At 39.3% G+C, this 19,037-nt stretch overlaps 1 non-coding gene across 1 annotated transcript; it reads right to left on the bottom strand.

Annotated features, from left to right (window-relative positions):
• Window positions 1–1,366: 1,366 nt before the first annotated feature.
• Window positions 1,367–1,472, bottom strand: LOC112835647 (U6 spliceosomal RNA). Its single transcript, XR_003211286.1, has one exon. It is a non-coding gene; the product is annotated as a U6 spliceosomal RNA (small nuclear RNA).
• Between the last annotated feature and the right edge of the window lie 17,565 nt (window positions 1,473–19,037).

Genomic DNA, 19,037 nt, shown 5'->3' with positions numbered 1-19,037 from the left:
TTGTTAATTTTTGCCATTCTAACTTGGTGTAAGGTGGTATCTCATTGTGGTTTTGATTTGTATTTCCCTGATAGCTAGTGATTTATGGATGGATTGGGAAAGCTTTCCCAGGCTACTGGTACTAAGGATGAGTCATGCCCTTTTTAAGAGGAAGTAATGCAGAAAGAAAGAAATTGTAACTTGCTTCTTTTTACTCTTCCAAAGTTAGGATACTGTGAGCAGAACAGTGTGGAATAGCCTAAGGAACTCAGAATACATATGAAAGTGTGCCAGAATCCAGAAAGATATCCTTGAATTTTGAAACATGTGGGAAAAACTAAAACATTAGGAAAAGTGAGAGAGGTTGGAGCACTAAAGACAGCATAGGATGGTGGGGAAGATGAAACAAGTGTATTCCTTAACTTTTTAGTTATTTAGGGTAAAATAAGAATTCAAAAGAGTAGAGTTTAGGCAAAATTGGAGAATTTAAATCCTTTGTAATTCATCTATGGACATTACATGTTAGATCTTACTTTTTATAAAAATATATTGTGATAAATTCATATTAAGATCTAAGAAAGAGATTCAATATGTCTTTTTAATATGGAAGCTATACTCAGAACTACTGACAAAGAGGGAGTGTGTGTGTGTGAGAAAGAGAGAGAGAGAGACCAGGAGCAGGGGACTAATGGTGTGAGTGGAGCAGATGGAAATATTACTCAAAGGCAAAGTACATTATGACAATTTCAGTTTCAAGCGAAGGATAACCCAACTCAAACTAGTTTAAATAAGAGAGAAACCTATTGGAAAGTCCAGAGCTTCAAGCACATTTGTTTCCAGCCACTCAAAGGATAGTTCTCACTTTTCCTCCTTGACTCCGATTTTCTCCGTGTGCTTTATCTTTTGGAAAATTCCCTCCCATTGTATTAACAAATATAGATTTACACCATCTTTATATCTTTTAATTACGGAGATAGAATTTCTTACTCAAGTTCCAGCAAGAGTTCTAGCAATTTCCCCCACAGAGTGGCTTAGATCACTTGCCCATTCCTGAACTAATCATTTTGGACAAGGAAATGGGATATTCTTATTGAAAATGCTTATTATCTTAAAACTTCTCTGGTCAGTCAGAGAAGTCAACCTAACAAGAAAAAGGTTCTATTAGTAGAGAAAGAATGAGGTGGAAGAAAATCATGTTAAGCAGACAAAACTATAGCTAACACAATAGACTACCAGCAATATGTCCAAACTGATGATGTGAGAAGGGCACGTTTAATATAAGTATAGCAAAAACCAAGTAAAATACTTCAATCTCAATTATCTGGATGTTCCATATAAAAGTATAAGTGGAACACATGCCCATTTTTTTCAGGTCATAGCCTTCATTTTTTTAATGAAATGCTTCACAATTTTGTGTGTTATCCAGGTGCAGAGGCTATGCTAATCTTCTCTGTATAATTCCGATTTTAGTATTTGTGTTGCCAAACTAGCACAACAGCTTTCATTCTTAGTATTTCTCCAGTACAGTCTTTGGACCAATTGCACCAGAATTATTGGAGAATCTTCTTTAAAATAGTTTCCTGGGTTCTACCCTAAATCTGTTGAATCAGAATCTACAAATAAATTCCTCTTGGCCAGAAATCTACAGTTTTAACAGGTACCCTGGGTGAATTTTATGCATCCTAAAGCTCCAGAGCCATGCCTTTATGTTATTTAGACACACTGAATTATAATACTGAGAGAAGCTATTGTGTTTGGCTTTGTGATATAGGATGTAAACCAAGTAAGCCCATTTTTATCTTACTTATTTTTTTATCTTAATTTTTTAAAGATTTTATTTGTTTATTTGACAGAGAGAAACACAGTGAGAGAGGGAACACAAGCAGGGGAGTGGGAGAGGGAGAAGCAGGCTTCCCTCGGAGCAGGGAGCCTGATGCAGGGCTTGATCCCAGGACCCTAGGATCATGACCTGAGCTGAAGGCAGATGCTTAACGACTGAGCCACCCAGGCACCCCACGTAAGCCCATTTTTAGTGTTCAACAAATATTTGATGCATTGAATAATTGTTTCTTATTAGTTCAGAATAGTTAAATAGAAACCCTAAGAACTAATGAGAATTCAAAATCATAGGTAATATTTTTAATGTGGGGACTTCTGGCTATGGTGTAGTAATGAGGGCAGCAAAAATTCTCTGCTCTCAAACAACTCTAAAACTTTACAGTATTGTTTTTTAAAAAAAAGTCACCATTTCAGGGATCTGGAACAGAACAAAAGCAACAACAAATCGAGAAACATTTATTCATGTAAAACTGAATTTCAGGAATGAACAATGAAAGTCTGTGGCATTCTTGTCTGGGACTTCTCCCATCCCATCACCATATCAGTGTAAGGTATTTCTATCACAGTGGACCTGGCAGTGGAAATCAGCAGCATCACTGGTAGAAGGGGCTGACTTGATTTGGAGTAGAGAATGAAAAACCTATGTCAAATGGCACTGTCAATAAAAGCAGCTACCTCAGTAGAAGATGAGCAGGAAAAGCTAGCAGCAATGGTAATCTCAGGGTGAAGCCCTGGTTGGAGTCAGTGGGAGACTGAACAACCAGCTGAAACTTAAGTGAAAAATTTTGGATATGAGAGACCTCTGGTGGAGCTCTCCTAGCCTGTCCAGGAGGTTACAATACAAAGGGAGACCTGAAAGGATTTGGTGGAAATTAATGTCTGGGCAGTACTTGAAAATGACCTGAATTTGTACATATACATAAAGTCACACACAAATCCAACAGCAGTGGGTGGATGCCTACTGACACAAGTTATTTGAGCACAACCTCGACCAATTTTTAGCTGACAATTAAATTATGAAAACACAGAGGTGACTCCTAGGAAGCCAGGCTTAAAAGGAACAAAATGATTTAAAAAATAAGCCCAAGCACCAGAGAGCACAAAGCATGGGGGAGACAGATTCCACCGAAAAGCTACAAATAAATGAAATAAAATTAGCAACAACAACCAGCTTCAGGGTAAAAAAAATAAGAATCCAGAGCTCCTACAATATATCACATAAAATGTTGAGTTTTTAAATATAAAATGACAAGATGTGAAAAGAAACAAGATTCAAGGGTAGGATCAAGATGGTGGAATAGGAAGACCCTGAACTAATCTTCTCCTGTCAAAATCTACACCCAAATCTACAACTACATATAGAACCACTATCTCTGAGAATGAACCGAAGACTAGCAGAACAGATCATACACAACTAAAGATATAAAGAAAAAAAATCACCTGGAGATGGCAGGAGGGATGGAGATGTGATTTGTTCAAGACCCATACCTCCAGCACAGCAACCCACAAGCAGGAGGGGTATCACAATTGCAGAAATTCTCCTTGAGCAATGGGGGGTTTGAACCCCACACCAGGATCCACAGCCTGAGGGACCTGCATGATAAAAATGAGCCCCTATAGTGTGTGGCTTTGAAAACCAACAAAGCTTATGTTCAGGAGAACTGGAGGGCACTAGGAAACTGCAACTCTGCTCTTAAAGGATGTGCACACAATATCACTCATTCTGAATCCTGGCATAGAGGCAACAGTTTGAAAAATACCTGGGTTACACGTGAGGATCCACTGACTAATTCTAAGGTGGGTGCAGAGAGGCAGGGATCTATTGGAACATTCTCTGGGGACAGAAGCACTGGCAGGTACCTTTTGCTTATTTAGCACCTCCCTTCTACCTAGCTGGCCCAGTGCTGGTGAGCCTTATTTCTAACATTCTCCATCTACTGTACAAGCACAGCTTGCCCCGTCCTGACTTTCTTCCGAGAATTCACCTCACCCAAACCACCCACTGGGCCAGAGCCCGTCCCCAGCATCGCACTACCTTGCCAATCCTGGTGGACAGGCTTGGCCAGTAGCAGAGGCCCTCTCAAGCAGCTCACAGCCCTGAAACTCCTTGTGGACATCCTCAACTGGCACTGGAGCCCATCCCAAGGGCTCCTGTCCCAAGGGACCAGCCCACCACACTAGAATATCTACTTCACAGCAAGCCACACAGGAGGCCTGCTTTGCCCACCAGTGCACCCATAGCTGTCATGGCCAGGCCTGGCAGCCAGCCATGTTGGGATTCAACCCCATACATCAGCATACCCACAATTGTTGTGGTTGGGCCTCTCAGCTAGATGGGTTGAGGGCCAGACCCACTCACTAGCAAGCTTGTAGCAGTCACAGCTGGACCTTACAGACAGCCATACTGGGGGTCACCCCTATATAACAGCAAGTCTATACCAATTGTGATGCAGCAACTATGGAAGAATGCATGTAGCCCACACAGGGGTCACTGCTGGGACACCTGGCTCAGGTCACCAGGGGGGGTGTATGTGCTACTGTAATCCAAAGCTTTAGCATAAAGCCACTCCTTCAAGACTGGAAGATATAACTGATTTACACAATATATGGGAACAATTAGAAAGTTAGGCAAAATGAGGATACAGAAGAATATGTTCCAAATGAAAGAATAAAACAAAACCTCAAATGAAGATAAAAAAATTCACCAGATAGTGAGGCTGCTCAGGAGATGGTGGAGTAGGAGGATTCTAAGCTCCCTTCATACAACGGACACACCTAGATACAGCCTCATCAGTTCATCTAACCCAGAAAAATGACTAGAAGACTGGTCGAACAGACTTTCCACAATTAATGGTAGAGAGGAGACCACTTCAAAAACAGTAGGAAGGGCAAAGACTTGGTAGGGAACCAAACTCCCAGCAAGACAAACCACAAATGGGAGGGTGCCACAATCATGGCAAAAAGGGAGGAGCAGGCCTCACACCAGGTACCCCATGCATGGGGGACCTGCAGTTGGAAGACAAGTCTCCATAAAATTTGGCTTTGAAAACTAGTGGGACTTAACTTTGAAAGTTTTTTTTTACAACCACCAGGACTTAACTCTGGGTACTTTAAAAACTGGCAGGCTCAACTATGGGAGAGCTGGAGGGTGATAGGAAACTGAGTTCCCACCGTTAAAGAGATAACATAACAAACAACCCCACTGAAATATAGTATAAAAGCAACAGTCTGAAAACCTTCTGGGTATATTTGAATGCAATTTCCTTACTAATCTCAGAATGTATGCTGGAAGGGCAGGGATCTTTAAGAGATGTTTCCAAGAATGAAAGAATGGCAGGTACAATTTCTCTATTCCTCCCCCCCAACCAGCCTAGATCCTCAGTTATCTCTGGCAACCAGCATGAACATGCTCCACCTAACTTTTTTTTCAACATTTTTAACTTAAATTCAAGTACTTAACATATAGTGTATTATTAGTTTCAAGGGAAGAATTTAGTGATTCATTAGTTGCATATAACACCCAGTGCTCAGTACATCAAATGCCCTCCCTAATGCCCATCACCCAATTACCCCATCCCCCCACCCAACTCCTCTCCAGCACCCCTCAGTTTGTTTCCTATAGTTAAGAGTCTCTTATGGTTTGCCTCCCTCTGTTTTATCTTATTTTGTTTTCCCTTCCCTTCCCCTATGTTAATCTGTTTCTTAAATTCCACATATGAGTGAAATCATATGGTATTTGTCTTTCTCTGACTTATTTTTTTTAAGATTTTATTTATTTGGGGCACCTGGGTGGTTCAGTGGATTAAGCGTCTGCCTTCTGCTCAGGTCATGATCCCAGAATCCTGGGATGGAGCCCCACATTGGGCTCTCTGCTCAGCAGGGAGCCTGTTTCTTCCTTTCCCTCTGCCTACCACTCCCCATGCTTGTGCCTTCTTTTGACATCCATTTGCATGATAAATGTTTCTCCATTCTCTTACTTTCAATCTGCAGATGTCCTTAGGTCTAACATGGGTGTCCTTAGGGAGCATATAGATAGGCCTTGTTTTTTTATCCATTCTGGCACCTTATGTTTTTTGATTGGAGTAGTTAGTCCATTTACATTCAAAGCAATTATTGATAGATATGTATTTATTGCCATTTTTTACTTGTTTTGTCATTGTTTCTGGAGGTTTTCTCTCTTCCTTTCTAGTCTTTGTCACTTTTGGTTTTTCCTTCCCACTCAGAGTCCCCTTTAATATTTCTTGCAGAGCTGGTTTAGTGGTCACTAACTCCTTTAGTTTTTGTTTGTCTGGGAAACTCTATCTTAGGGAACTCAGTGACTCCAGCAAATGTAATAATATTCATATCATAGGAATCCAGAAGAAGGAGAGAGAGAAAGGGGGCCAGAAAATGGTTCCATTCAGCTCTTTTGTCCCAGGAGAAGGGATTCCAATGATTTCTGCTCTCAGGAAGACCTCCCAGAAGAGCTAACAATTTCCCTTTGTGTGTCTTAGGCATTTTTCAGATCACTGTTATCACACTGTCTCCAGGTTGCCTACCTGCCTGGAGTAATTCAGTGCACTTTGGGTTCTTTCCAAGCCAAGCCACCTGACTTTTAAAACTCCAAACTTTAGGGACCTTGTGTGGCAGGCACATGCACTGGTCTTCTGGGAGAGGATCCTACTGTCCTGGGACTGATGCAGTTTTGACCCAGAAGGGCGGTGATGCCAGAGTGAAGGGGCATGGCATTTGGAGCAAAGCAGTCTAAACAGCCAGTGTCCAGCTGAGCTGCCCTAGCAGGTTTTCTCTGCATGTATGCTGAGCAGTGGGAGAGGGAAATGGTGAATTTTGTCCCTGAAGAGGCAATGCCACCTCTCACAGACGCACTTCATGAAGAGGGAACAGCCTCTCTCCATTCTTCTATGGAATTAGAAGTCAACCACAAGGGAAAAATATGGAAAAACAAAAAATACATGGAAGTTAAATAACATGCTACTAAACAGTGAATACGGCAACCAAGAAATAAGAAAATATATAAAAAAGTATATGGAAGCAAATGAATATGAAAACATGACAGTCCATATATTTGAGGTGCTGCAAAAGTGGTTCTGAGAGGGAAGTTTCTAGCAATGCAGACCTACTTCAAGAAGCAAGAAAAATTTCAAATAAACAACCTAACTTTATACCTAAAGGAACTAGAAAAAGAACAACAGGTGCACCTGGGTGGCACAGTCAGTTATGCATCCAACTCTAGGCTTCAGCTCAGGTCGTAAGATAGAGCCCCACATCACACACTGGGCTCAGCTCAGAGTCTACCTGTGTTTCTCTCCTCCTATCCCTCTGCCTTTCCCACTCCTCCCACTCATACTGTCTCTCTCTAAAATAAGTAAATACACATATATATATTTTAAATTTTATTTTATTATGTTATGTTAATCACCATACATTACATCATTATTTTTTGATGTAGTGTTCCATGATTCATTGTTTGTATATAACACCCAGTGCTCCATTCAATATGTGCCCTCTTTAATACCCATCACTAGGCTAACCCATCCCCCCACTCCCCTCCCCTATAGAACCTTCAGTTTGTTTCTCAGAGTCCATAGTCTCTCATGGTTTGTTTCCCCCTCTGATTTCCCCCTTCAAGTAAATACATATTTTTAAAAAGAAAAAAAAGAACAAACAAAATTTAAAACTGGCAGAAAGAATGAAATAATAGATTAGAGCAGAAATATATGATATAGAAACTAAAAAAAAATAGAACAGATCAATGAAACTAGGAGTTGGTTCTTTGAAAAATATCAATAAAATTTATAAACCTCTAGTCAGACTTATCAGGAAAAATAGAGAAAGGACTCAAATGAATGAGAAAAAATAACAAATACCACAAAAATACAAGTGATAAAAAAAGAATATTATGAAAAACTATATGCCAACAAATTGGACAATGTAGAATAAATGGATAAATTCCTAGAAATATGAACTACCAAAACTGAAACGGGAAAAAATAGAAATATTGAACAGACTGATAACAAGCAAAGAAATTATGTCAGTAATCAAAAATTCCCAAAAAGCAAAAGTCCAGGGCAAGATGGATTTACAGGTGACTTCTTCCAAACACTTTTTTTTATTATTATGTTCAGTTAGCCAACATACAGTACACCATTAATGTTTTTTAAGATTTTATTTATTTATTTATTTGACAGAGAGAGAGACAGTGAGAGAGGGAACACAAGCAGAGGGAGTGGGAGAGGGAGAAGCAGGTTTCCCGGCTGAGCAGGGAGCCCGATGAGGGGCTTGATCCCAGGACCATGGGATCATGACCTGAGCCAAAGGCAGACACTTAATGACTGAGCCACCCAGGCGCCCCACATCAAGAGTTTTTCATGTAGTGTTCAACATTCATTAGTTGCATATAACACTCAGTGCACACCACAACTCATGCGCTCCTTAATACCTATCGCCCAGCTACTTCATCCCCCCACCACCTCCCTTCTGTTACCATCAGTTTGTTTCCCAGAGTGCAGAGTTTCTCATGATTTGTCTCCCTCTCTGATTTCTTCCATTCAGTTTTGCCTCCCTTCCCCTATACTCCTCAGCACTATTCCTTATGTCCCTCATCTGAGTGAAACCATATGATAATTGTCCTTCTCTGCTTGATTTATTTCACTTAGCATAATCCCCTCCAGTTCCATCCATGTTGATGCAAATGGTAGGTATTCATCCTTTCTCACAGCTGAGTAATATTCCATTGTATATAGGAACCACATCTTCTGTATCCATTCATCTGTTGAAGGGCATCTCAGCTCCTTCCACAGTTTGGCTATTGTGGATATTGTTGCTATGAAAATTGGGGTGCCTGTGCCTCTTCTTTTCACTAAATTTGTGTTACGGGGTAAAAACTGAAGAGTGCAATTGCTAGGTCATAGGGTAGTTCTATTTTTAAAGTCTTCAGGAACCTCCATACTGTTTTCCAGAGTGGCTGTACAAGTTTGCATTCCCACCAACAGTGTCGAGAGTTCCTCTTTCTCCACATCCTCATCAACATTTGTTGTTTCCTGTCTTGTTAATTTTTACCATTCTAACTGGTGTAAGGTAGTATCTCATTGTGGTTTTGATTTGTATTTCCCTGATGGCTAGTGATGTTGAACATTTTCTCAGTGTCTGTTAGCCATTTGTATGTCTTCTTTGGAGAAGTGTCTGTTCATGTCTTCTGCCCATTTCTTGACTGGATTATTTGTTTTCTGGGTGTTGAGTTTGAGAAGTTCTTTATAGATCTTAAATACCAGCCCTTTATCTGAAATAGCATTTGCAAACATAATTTCCCATTCCCTGGTTTGCCTCTTAATTTTGTTGACTTTGCTGTGCAGAAGCTTTTTAACTTGAATTCCCAAAAGATCATTTTTGCTTTTGTTTCCCTTGTGTTTAGAGACGGCTCTTGAAAGGAGTTGCTGAGGCTGATGTCAAAAAGGTTACTGCCTATGTTCTCCTCTAGGATTTTGATGGATTCATGTCTCATATTGAGATCATTTTGAGTTTAACTTTGTGTATGGTGTAAGAGGATGGTCCAGTTTCATTCTTCTGCATGTGGCTGTCCAATATTCCCAACACCATTTGTTGAAGAGACTGTCTTCTTCCATTGGACATTCTTTCCTGCTTTGTCGAAGATTAGTTGACCATAGAGTTGACGGTCCATTTCTGGGCTCTCTATTCTGTTCCATTGATCTATGTGTCTGTTTTTGTGCCAGGACTATACTGTTTTGATGATGACAGCTTTGTAATATAGCTCGTAGTCAGGCATCGTTATGCCCACAGCTTTGGTTTTCTTTTTCAACAATCACCTGGCGATTTGGGGTCTTTTCTGGTTCCATACAAAATTTAGAATTGTTTGTTCCTGCTCTGTGAAAAATGTCAATGATATTTTAATAAGGATTGCAATGAAAGTGTAAATTGCTCTGGGCAGTGTAAATATTTTCACAATGTTTATTCTTCCAGTCCATGAGCATGGAATGTTTCTCCAAGTCTTTGTGACTTCCTCCAATTCTTTCATAAGTTCTATAGTTTATAGTGTATAGATCCTTTACTTCTTTGATTAGGTTTATTCCTAGGTGTCTTATGGTTTTTGGTGCTATTGTAATGGAATCAATTCCTTAATTTCTGTTTCTTCAGTTACATTGTTAGTGTATAGAAATGCAACTAATTTCTGGGCATTGAGTTTGTATCATGCCACTTGGCTGAATTTCTGTATGAGTTCTATTAATTTGGGGGTGGAGATTTTTGAGATTTCTACATAAAGTATCATGTCATCTGCGAAGAGTGAGAGTTTGATTTCTTCTTTGCTAATTTGAATGCCTTTTATTTTTTTTTTTGTTGGCTGATTGCTGAAGCTAGGACTTCTAGTACTATGTTGAACAATAGTGGTGAGAGTGGGCATCCCTGTCATGTTCCTGCCCTTAAGGGAAAACTCTCAGTTTTTCCCCATTGAGAATGATATTTGAGTGGGCTTTTCATAGATGGCTTTTATGATATTGAGGAATGTACCTTCTATCCCTATAATTTGAAGAGTTTTAATCAAGAAAGGATGCTATATTTTGTCAAACGCTTTTTCTTCACCAATGGAGAGGATCATAGGGTTCTTGTCTTTTCTTTCATTAATGTCCTCTATCATGATGATTGATTTGTGAATGCTGAGCCATCCTTGCTTCCCAGGAATAAATCCCACCTGGTCATGGTGGATAAACCTTTTAATGTACTGTTGGATCCTATTGGCTAGGATCTTGAGTATTTTGGCATCCATGTTCAGCAGAGATATTGGTCTGTAATTCTCCTTTTTGCCAGGGTCTTTTTCTGGTTTTGGGATCAGGGTAATGCTGGCCTCATAGGATGAGTTTGGAAGTTTTCTTTGTATTTCTTTCTCTCTTTTCTTTTCTTTTTTTTTTTTTTGAAACAGCTCCAGTAGAATAGGTATTATTTCTTCTTTAAATGTTTGGTAGAATTCCCCTGGAAAGCCCTGGACTCTTGTTTTTGGGGAAGTTTGATTACTTCTCAATTTCCTTACTTGTTATTGTCTATTCAGATTGTCTATTTCTTCCTGTTTCAGTCTTGGTAATTTATAAGTTTCCAAGAATGCATCTATTTCTCCAGATTGCCTCATTTATTTGCATATCGTTGCTGGTAATAATTTCTAAGAATTGTTTCTATTTCCTTGGTGTTGGCTGTGATCGCTCTCCTTTCATTCATAACTTTGTTGATTTGGGTCCTTTCCATTTTCTTTTGTATAAATCTGACCAGTGGTTTATCGATCTTATTAAGTCTTTCAAAGAACTAGCTTCTAGTTGTTGTTTTTTTCTGTTCTACTGTTTTTCTGTTTCTTAGTTCATTGATTTCTGCTCTAATCTTTATTATTTCTCTTCTCCTGCTTGATTTAGGCCTTAATTGCTGTTCATTCTACAAGTCTTTTAGGTGTAAGTTTAGCTTGTGCATTTGGGATTTTTCTAATTTTTTGAGAGAGGATTGAATGGCTATGTATTTCCCTCTTAAAACCGCCTTTGTAGTATCCCATGGATTTTGTACCAATGTGTTTTCATTCTCATTAGTTTCAATAAGTTAAGTTCTTTTTTAATTTCCTGGTTGACCCAATCATTTTTTAGCTGAGTGTTCATTAACTTCCAAGTGTTTGAGTTCCTTCCAAGTTTCTTCTTGTGGTTGAGTTCCAGTTTCACAGCACTGTGGTCTGAAAATATGCAGGTAATAATCTCAGTCTTTTGCTAGTGGTTGAGACCTGATTTGTGACCTAGTATGTGATATATTCTGAAGAAGTTCCATGTGCACTCAAGAAGAATGAATATTCTGTTGTTTTAGGATAGAATGTTCTGTATATATCTGTGAAGTCCATCTGTCCAATGTGTCATTCAAAGCTCTCCTTTTTCTGTTAATCTGCTTAGATGATCTATTGCTGTGAGTGGAGTGTTGAAGTCTCCTACTATTAATATATTATTATCAATATGTTTCTTTATTTTGGTTATTAATTGGTTTATATAATTAGCTGCTCCCAAGTTAGGGCATAAATATTTACAATTGTTAGATCTTCTTCTTGGATAGACACTTTAAGTATGATATAGTGTCTTTCTACATCTATTACTATTGTCTTTGGTTTAAGATCTAATTTGTATGATATGAAGATTGCTGCCCCAGCTTTCTTTTGAGGTCTATTAGTGTGGTAAATGGTTCTCCATCTCCTTAGTTTCTTTTTTTTTTAACTTTTTAAATTTTATTATGTTATGTTAGTCACCATTCAATACATCATTAGTTTCTGATGTGGTGATCCAGGATCCATTGTTTTCATAGTGTTTCATTGTTTTCAAGTGCTCCGTGCAATACTTGCCCTCCTTAATATCCATCACTGGGCTAACTCATCGCCCCCCCCACTTCCCTTTAAAATCCTGTTTATTTCTCAGAGTCCATAGTCTCTCATGGTTCATCTCTACCTCCGATTTCCCCCCATTCATTTTTCCCTTCCTTCTCCTAATGTCCTCCATGCTATTCCTTATGTTCCACAAATAAGTGAAACCATATAATAATTGACTTTCTCTGCTTGACTTTTTTCACATAGCACAATCTCCTCCAGTCCCATCCATGTTGATGTAAAAGTTGGGTATTCATCCTTTTTGATGGTTGAGTAATATTCCATTGTATATATGGACCACATCTTCTTTATCCATTCATCTGTTGAAGGGCATCTTGGCTCTTTCTACAGTTTGGCTATTGTGGACATTGCTGCTATGAACATTGGGGTGCATATGGCCCTTCTTTTCACTACATCTGTGTCTTTGTGGTAAGTACCCAGGAGTGCAATTGCTGGGTCATAGGATAGCTCTATTTTTAATTTTTTGAGGAACGTCCACACTGTTTTCCAAAGTGGCTGTACCAACTTGCATTCCCACCAAGAGTGTAAGAGGGTTCCCCTTTCTCCACAACCTCTCCAACATTTGTTGTTTCTTGCCTTGTAAATTTTTGCCACTCTAACTGGTGTAAGGTGGTATCTCAATGTGGTTTTGATTTGAATTTCCCTGATGGCTAATGATGATGAATATTTTTTCATGTGTCTATTAGCCATTTGTATGTCTTCTTCAGAGAAGTGTCTTTTCAGGTCTTCTGCCCATTTTTTGACTTGATTATTTGTTTTTTGGGTGTTGAGTTTGAGAAGTTATTTATAGATCTTGGATACCAGCCCTTTATCTCTAGTGTCATTTGCAAATATCTTCTCCCATTCTATGGATTGCCTCTTTGTTTTGTTGACTGTTTCATTTGCTGTGCAGAAGATTTTCATCTTGATGAAGTCCCAAAAGTTCATTTTTGCTTTTGTTTCACTAGCTTTTGGAGATTTATCTTGAAAGAAGTTGCTGTGGACGATGTCAAGGAGGTTACTGCCTATGTTCTCCTCTAGGATTTTGATGGATTCCTGTCTCACACTGAGGTCTTTCATCCACTTTGAGTTTATCTTTGTGTATGGTGTTAGAGAATAGTTGAGTTTCATTCTTCTGTATGTGGCTGTCCAATTTTCCCAGCACCATTTATTGAAGAAACTGTCTTTTTCCCATTGCATATTTTTTCCTGCTTTGTTGAAGATTATTTGACCATAGAGTTGAGGGTCCATATCTGGGTTCTCTATTCTGTTCCATTGGTCTATATGTCTGTTTTTGTGCCAGTACCATGCTGTCTTGGGATGCAAGGGTGATTCAACATTTGCAAATCAATCGATGTGATAAAACATTAATAAGAGGAGAGAGAAGAACCATATGGTCCTCTCAATTGATGCAGAAAAATCATTTCACAAAATACAGCATCCTTTCCTGATTAAAACACTTCAGAGTATAGGGAGAGAGGGAACATTCCTCAAGTTCATAAAATCCATCTATGAAAAACCCACAGTGAATATCATCCTCAATGGGGAAAAGCTGAGAGCCTTTCCCTAAGATCAGGAACACGTTAAGGATGCCCACTCTCGCCATTATTGTTCAACATAGTACTAGAAGTCCTAGCAACACAATCAGACAACAAAAAGAAATAAAAAGTATTCAAATTGGCAAAGAACAAAGTCTCTCTTTTCTCAGATGACGTGATACTTTATGTGGAAAACCGAAAAAACTCCACCCCCAAATTACTAGAACTCATACAGCAATTCAGTAATGTGGGAGGATACAAAATCAATGCATAGAAATCAGTTGCTTTCTTATACACTAACAATGCAACTGTAGAAAGAGAAATTAGAGAAACGATTTCGTTTTCAATAGCACCAAAAGACATAAGATACCTCAGAGTAAATGTAACCAAACAGGTAAAGGATCTATACTCTAGGAACTACAGAACACTCATGAAAGGAATTGAAGAAGACACAAAAACATGGAAAAACATTCCATGCTCATAGATCAGAAGAATAAACATTGTTAAAATGTCTATGCTACCCAGAACAATCTATACCTTCAATGCCATCCTGATCAAAATTCCAATGACATTTTTCAAAGTGCTGGAAGAAACAATTCTAAAATTTGAATGGAATCAGAAAAGACCCCGAATCACCAAGGAAATATTGAAAAAGAAAAAAAAGTTGGGGGCATCACGTTGCCCGATTTCAAGCTATATTACAAAGCTGTGACCATGTCCTTAGTTTCAAGCTGAAGGTGTCTTTAAGTTCAAAATGAGTCTGTTTTAGACAGCATATGGATGGGTCCTGCTTTTTAATCAATCTGAAACCCTGTTTCTTTTGATGGGAGCATTCAGCCCATTTACATTCAGAGTAACTATTGAAAGATATGAATTTAGTGCCATTGTATAGCCTGTAATGTCCCTGTTTCTATAGATTTTCTCTTTTTGTTTCTGGTCTATGTGATTCTTTAGTTCTCTCCTCGCTTACAAATTCCCCCTTAATATTTCTTGCAGTGCTGGCTTGCTGGTCCCATATTCTTTCAGTTTCTGCCTGTCCTGAAAGGTCTTTATCTCTCCATCCATTCTCAATGACAGCCTTGCTGGATAAAGTGTTCTTGGTTGCATATTCTTTTTATTTAGTACCTTGAATTTGTCTTGCCAGCCCTTTCTGGTTTGTCAGGCTTCTGTGGACAGGTGTGATGTTTTTCTGATGTTCATCCCTCCGTATGTAAGGAACCTCCTCTCCCTGGCTATTCTAAGGATTGTTTCCTTGGGTGTAAAATTTACAAGCTTCACTAATATATGTCAGGGTGTTGATCTATTTTTTTGATTTTGGAGTGGTCCTCTCTGTCTCTTGGACTCAAAGGCTTGTTTCCTTCCCCAGATTAGGGAAGTTCTCAGCTATGATTTGCTCAAATATACCTTCTAGACCCCCCCACCCCATTTGGAATCCCAATAAGTATGATATTGTAACATTTTATGGAATCATTAATCTCTTCAAGCCTTTTCTCATGTGCTACTAGCAGCCTATCTCTGTTTTCCTCAGCTTCCTTTCTTTCCATCAGCTTATCTTCTAGATCACTAGTTTTATCTTCTGCCTCATTTACCCTGGCTGTTAGAGAATCCAGTTTAGACTGGATCTCATTCATAGCATTTTTTAGTTTGGCTTGATTAGATCTCATTTCTGCTCTTAGAGATTCTATATTGTCACTAATGCTTTTTTCAAGCCTGCCTATTGACTTTATGATTTCTATCCTGAAATCTACCTCTGACATCTTGCTTATATCCATATACATTAGTTCTGTGGCAGAGGACATTGTCTCTCTTTCTTTTCTTTGTTGAGAGTTCCTCCTGCTAGTCATTCTGTCGAGGGATGATTCAGTGAATGACCATAGTCCAAGATATCAACCATGACCCAAGCAACATACACCCTAGCAAAATCTGGAATGGTCCGAAACCACCACTTAGAAAACAAAGCCAAAATAAAACACAAGGATAAAATTTATAAATTAAAAAATTAAAAATCGGGGAGGAATGGGGGTTATAATCTCTTAGTGTGGACAAAATGGTGTGTTTCAGCTGTTTCTGGGTGTATTTTCGTCTTGTGTTAGAGGACATTATGTCCCAATATTATAAGGAAAGTAAAACGTATATATATAAAGGTAAAATTGAATAGTGTAAAAAGGACTACAATAAAGCATATATCTATAAAAAATACAGGTGTGAAAAAATACAATTTAAAAAGCAACTATGAAATATAAGTTGATATAATAAACATCTAGTTGAGATGAGAAGTTAAAAAGAGAAAAAAAAACAGTGATAAAGCATAAGAAAAGGAAAAAAAGAAAAAGGAAAGGAGAATTTTATCTGAAAAATAAACAATTGACAAGGCCACACCTGTAGCTCAATATATAATTTTCCCCTAGCATTAGGATTTTACAGTCTTATGGAATCCATAAAATTGTTGTCCACCTGTTCTTCCAGCCTGTCTTCTGGGAGAGGGGCCTGCCCCGCTGTTTCTCAAGTAACCCTGCATGGGTGGAGTTTTCCCACCCCCTGTCAGTGGTATGGGCCCAGTGGAAACCAGTCTTCTATGTAGCTTTTTTTCCTTGGGGGGTTTCCTGTTCTCTTCAGATGATCAGAGCAAAAATGGCTGCAGCCAAACCTCTGACACAGAACAGAAAATTCACAGTCTGCCGTTTAATAAACCCTCCAGGACAAAGAGTCTCCACTACTGTATGCACTGCTGAAAACCACAGCCTCCCTTGGTGCACACCCACAGCAGTTCTCTGAGAGGTAGTCCCAGGGGCCCACACGGATGGAGCTAGAGAGTATAATGCTAAGTGAAATAAATCAGTCAGAGAAAGACGAATACCATATGATTTTTCTCATATGTAGAATTTGAGAAACAAAACAAAGAAGCAAATGCATAAAGCAAGAGAGAGAGAGAGAAAGCAAGAAACAGTCTCTTAAATACAGGGAACAATCTGATGGTTATCAGAGTGGAGGGGGTGCAGAACAGGTTAAATAGGTGGTGGGGATTAAGAAGTCCACTTGTCCTGATGAGCACAGGGTGATGTATGGAAGTGTTGAATTACTATATTGTACACCTGAACATAATATAACACTGTATGTTAACTATATAGAATTAATATAAAAACTTAAAAAAATTAGTGATAAAGACTTTTAAATGCAGCAAAAGAAAACAGTTCCATACAAGGGAAACTGCTTAAGGCTATCCTCTGATTTTTCAGCAGAAAATTTGCAAGCCAGAAGAGTGTGGTGATTTATTCAAAGTCTGAAAGGAAAAAATCTGTAACCAAGAATACTCTATCAAGAAAGGCTATCATAGCATGAAAGCATAATGAAAGAGTTTCCTAAACAAAACTTAAAGGTGTTTATCACTACTAAAACAGTGTTTTCAAGAAATGTTAAAGAGAATTTTTTCAATAGAAAGGAAAGGCCAGGGGCGCCTGGGTGGCTCAATCGTTAAGCCTCTGGCTTCAGCTCAGGTCATGATCCCAGGGTCTTGGGATCGAGTCCCACATCGGGCTCCCTGCTCTGCGGGAAGCCTGCTTCTCCCTCTCCCACTCCCCCTGCTTGTATTTCCTCTCTCGCTGTGTCTCTCCCTGTCAAATAAATAAATAAAATCTTAAAAAAAGAAAAGGAAAATTTTACACTGAAAGGAAAAAGGATCATGAAAAAAGCCCCTCAAATTCTGTATACTATTTTCCCCTAGCACAAGAGCTTTTCAGTTCTGTGTGATCCATAGACTTGGTATTAGCCTGATGTTCCTGTTGGTCTTCTGGGGAAAGGGCCTGTTGCACTGACTCTCAGGTGTCTTTGCCTGGGTGGAGTTGCACCACCCTTTGCCAGGGGGCTGGGCTCAGTGTAAGCTGCTTCAGGTTGCTCTATGTGGCTTTTGTTCCCTGAAGGCTTTCTGTGATGCTTCAGAGGATGAAAATAAAAATGGTGGTGCCCCAATCTCCAGCCCCAGAGCTGAAAGTTTGCAACCCGTCTCTTCAGCAAACTCTCAGGGAAAAGCAGTCTTCACTTTTGTGTGCACCAAACTCTGTAGACTCCTGCGGTGTGCACCTGTGCTGCCCCTCCCAGGGGAAGGCAGAGGGTCGCTGCCTTTCTGCCCTTTGTGGAGCCCCCACATAAAAAGCAGTTGCCCAATTGTGCTGTGGTTCATGGTTTATGGCAAACTGAGCTGAGAGCCCACTCCCAGGCTTGCTGACTGTAGTTGGTTTCCCTGTTCCAATGCTTGGGAACTCTGCTGGCTCAAAGCACCCCCATTCTTTCTGTGACCCCAGGGATCCTGAGAGCACACTGTCCCACCTAGGATTCTGCACTGATTTGCCACCTGAGCGCCTTTCAGGCAGGGATGTCTCTCACTGGAGCAGACTTCTAAATGTTCTGATTTTGTGCTCTGAGGCTATCACTTTCTGGTAGCCAGCTTATGGAGACTCCCTTCCCCCACAGTTTATCTTCTGATATATCCCCTCAGATTCACTTCTCTGCATCTCTAACCTTGCAAAAAGTGGTCACTTTTCTATTTGTAGAATCCCAGTAATTCTTTACTTACATCTCAGGTTGAATTCACAGGTGTTCAGAATGATTTGATAGATACCTAGCTAAATTGAAGGGACCAGATGAAACTTGGTCCCCTACTCTTCCACCATTTTGCCTCCCTGTCTGTTAGAATGACTATTATCAAAAAGACAGAGACAAGTGTTGCCAAGGCTGTGAAGGAGAAGGAGCCCTTGTGTACTTTTGTTGTGAATGTAAAATGGTTTAGCCACTATGGAAAACAGTATGGAATTTCCTCAAAAAATTAAACAGGGAGATGTTGTTCAAAGGGTACAAACTTGCAATTATAATATAAGTTTTCAAAAAATAAAATAATTATGTGAAGTGATGGAAGTGTTAACTAACCCTATTGTAATCATTTCTTTTTTCTTTTTTTTTTATTGCTTGTATTACATCATCCCACTGCACACTTTAAACTTTCACAATGTTATATGTCAAGTATACCTCAATAAAACTGGAAAGAAAACCAAAGTACCATTAATTGTGTGGTTTCTAAACAACAGAAGTTCATTTTTCATAGTTCTGCTGACTGAGAAGTACAAGATGAAGGTGCCAGGACAATCAGTGTTTGGTAAGAGCCCACTTCCTGATTCATAGATGGTACTCTTTTTACTGTAATCTCACATGGTGGAAAGGTGAGAGAAGGCTTTTTTAAAAAGAGTGGCAGGCCTCTATAAGGGCACTAATCCCATTCATGAAGGCTCCGCCTCATGACATAA

Source organism: Callorhinus ursinus, unplaced genomic scaffold (assembly GCF_003265705.2).
Source record: "Callorhinus ursinus isolate GAN/ISIS: 27379988/994484 unplaced genomic scaffold, GSC_fseal_2.0 scaffold40, whole genome shotgun sequence".
Taxonomy (NCBI): domain Eukaryota; kingdom Metazoa; phylum Chordata; class Mammalia; order Carnivora; family Otariidae; genus Callorhinus; species Callorhinus ursinus.
The sequence above is the reverse complement of the archived record's forward strand: the minus strand, read 5'-3'. Positions and strand labels throughout refer to the sequence as shown.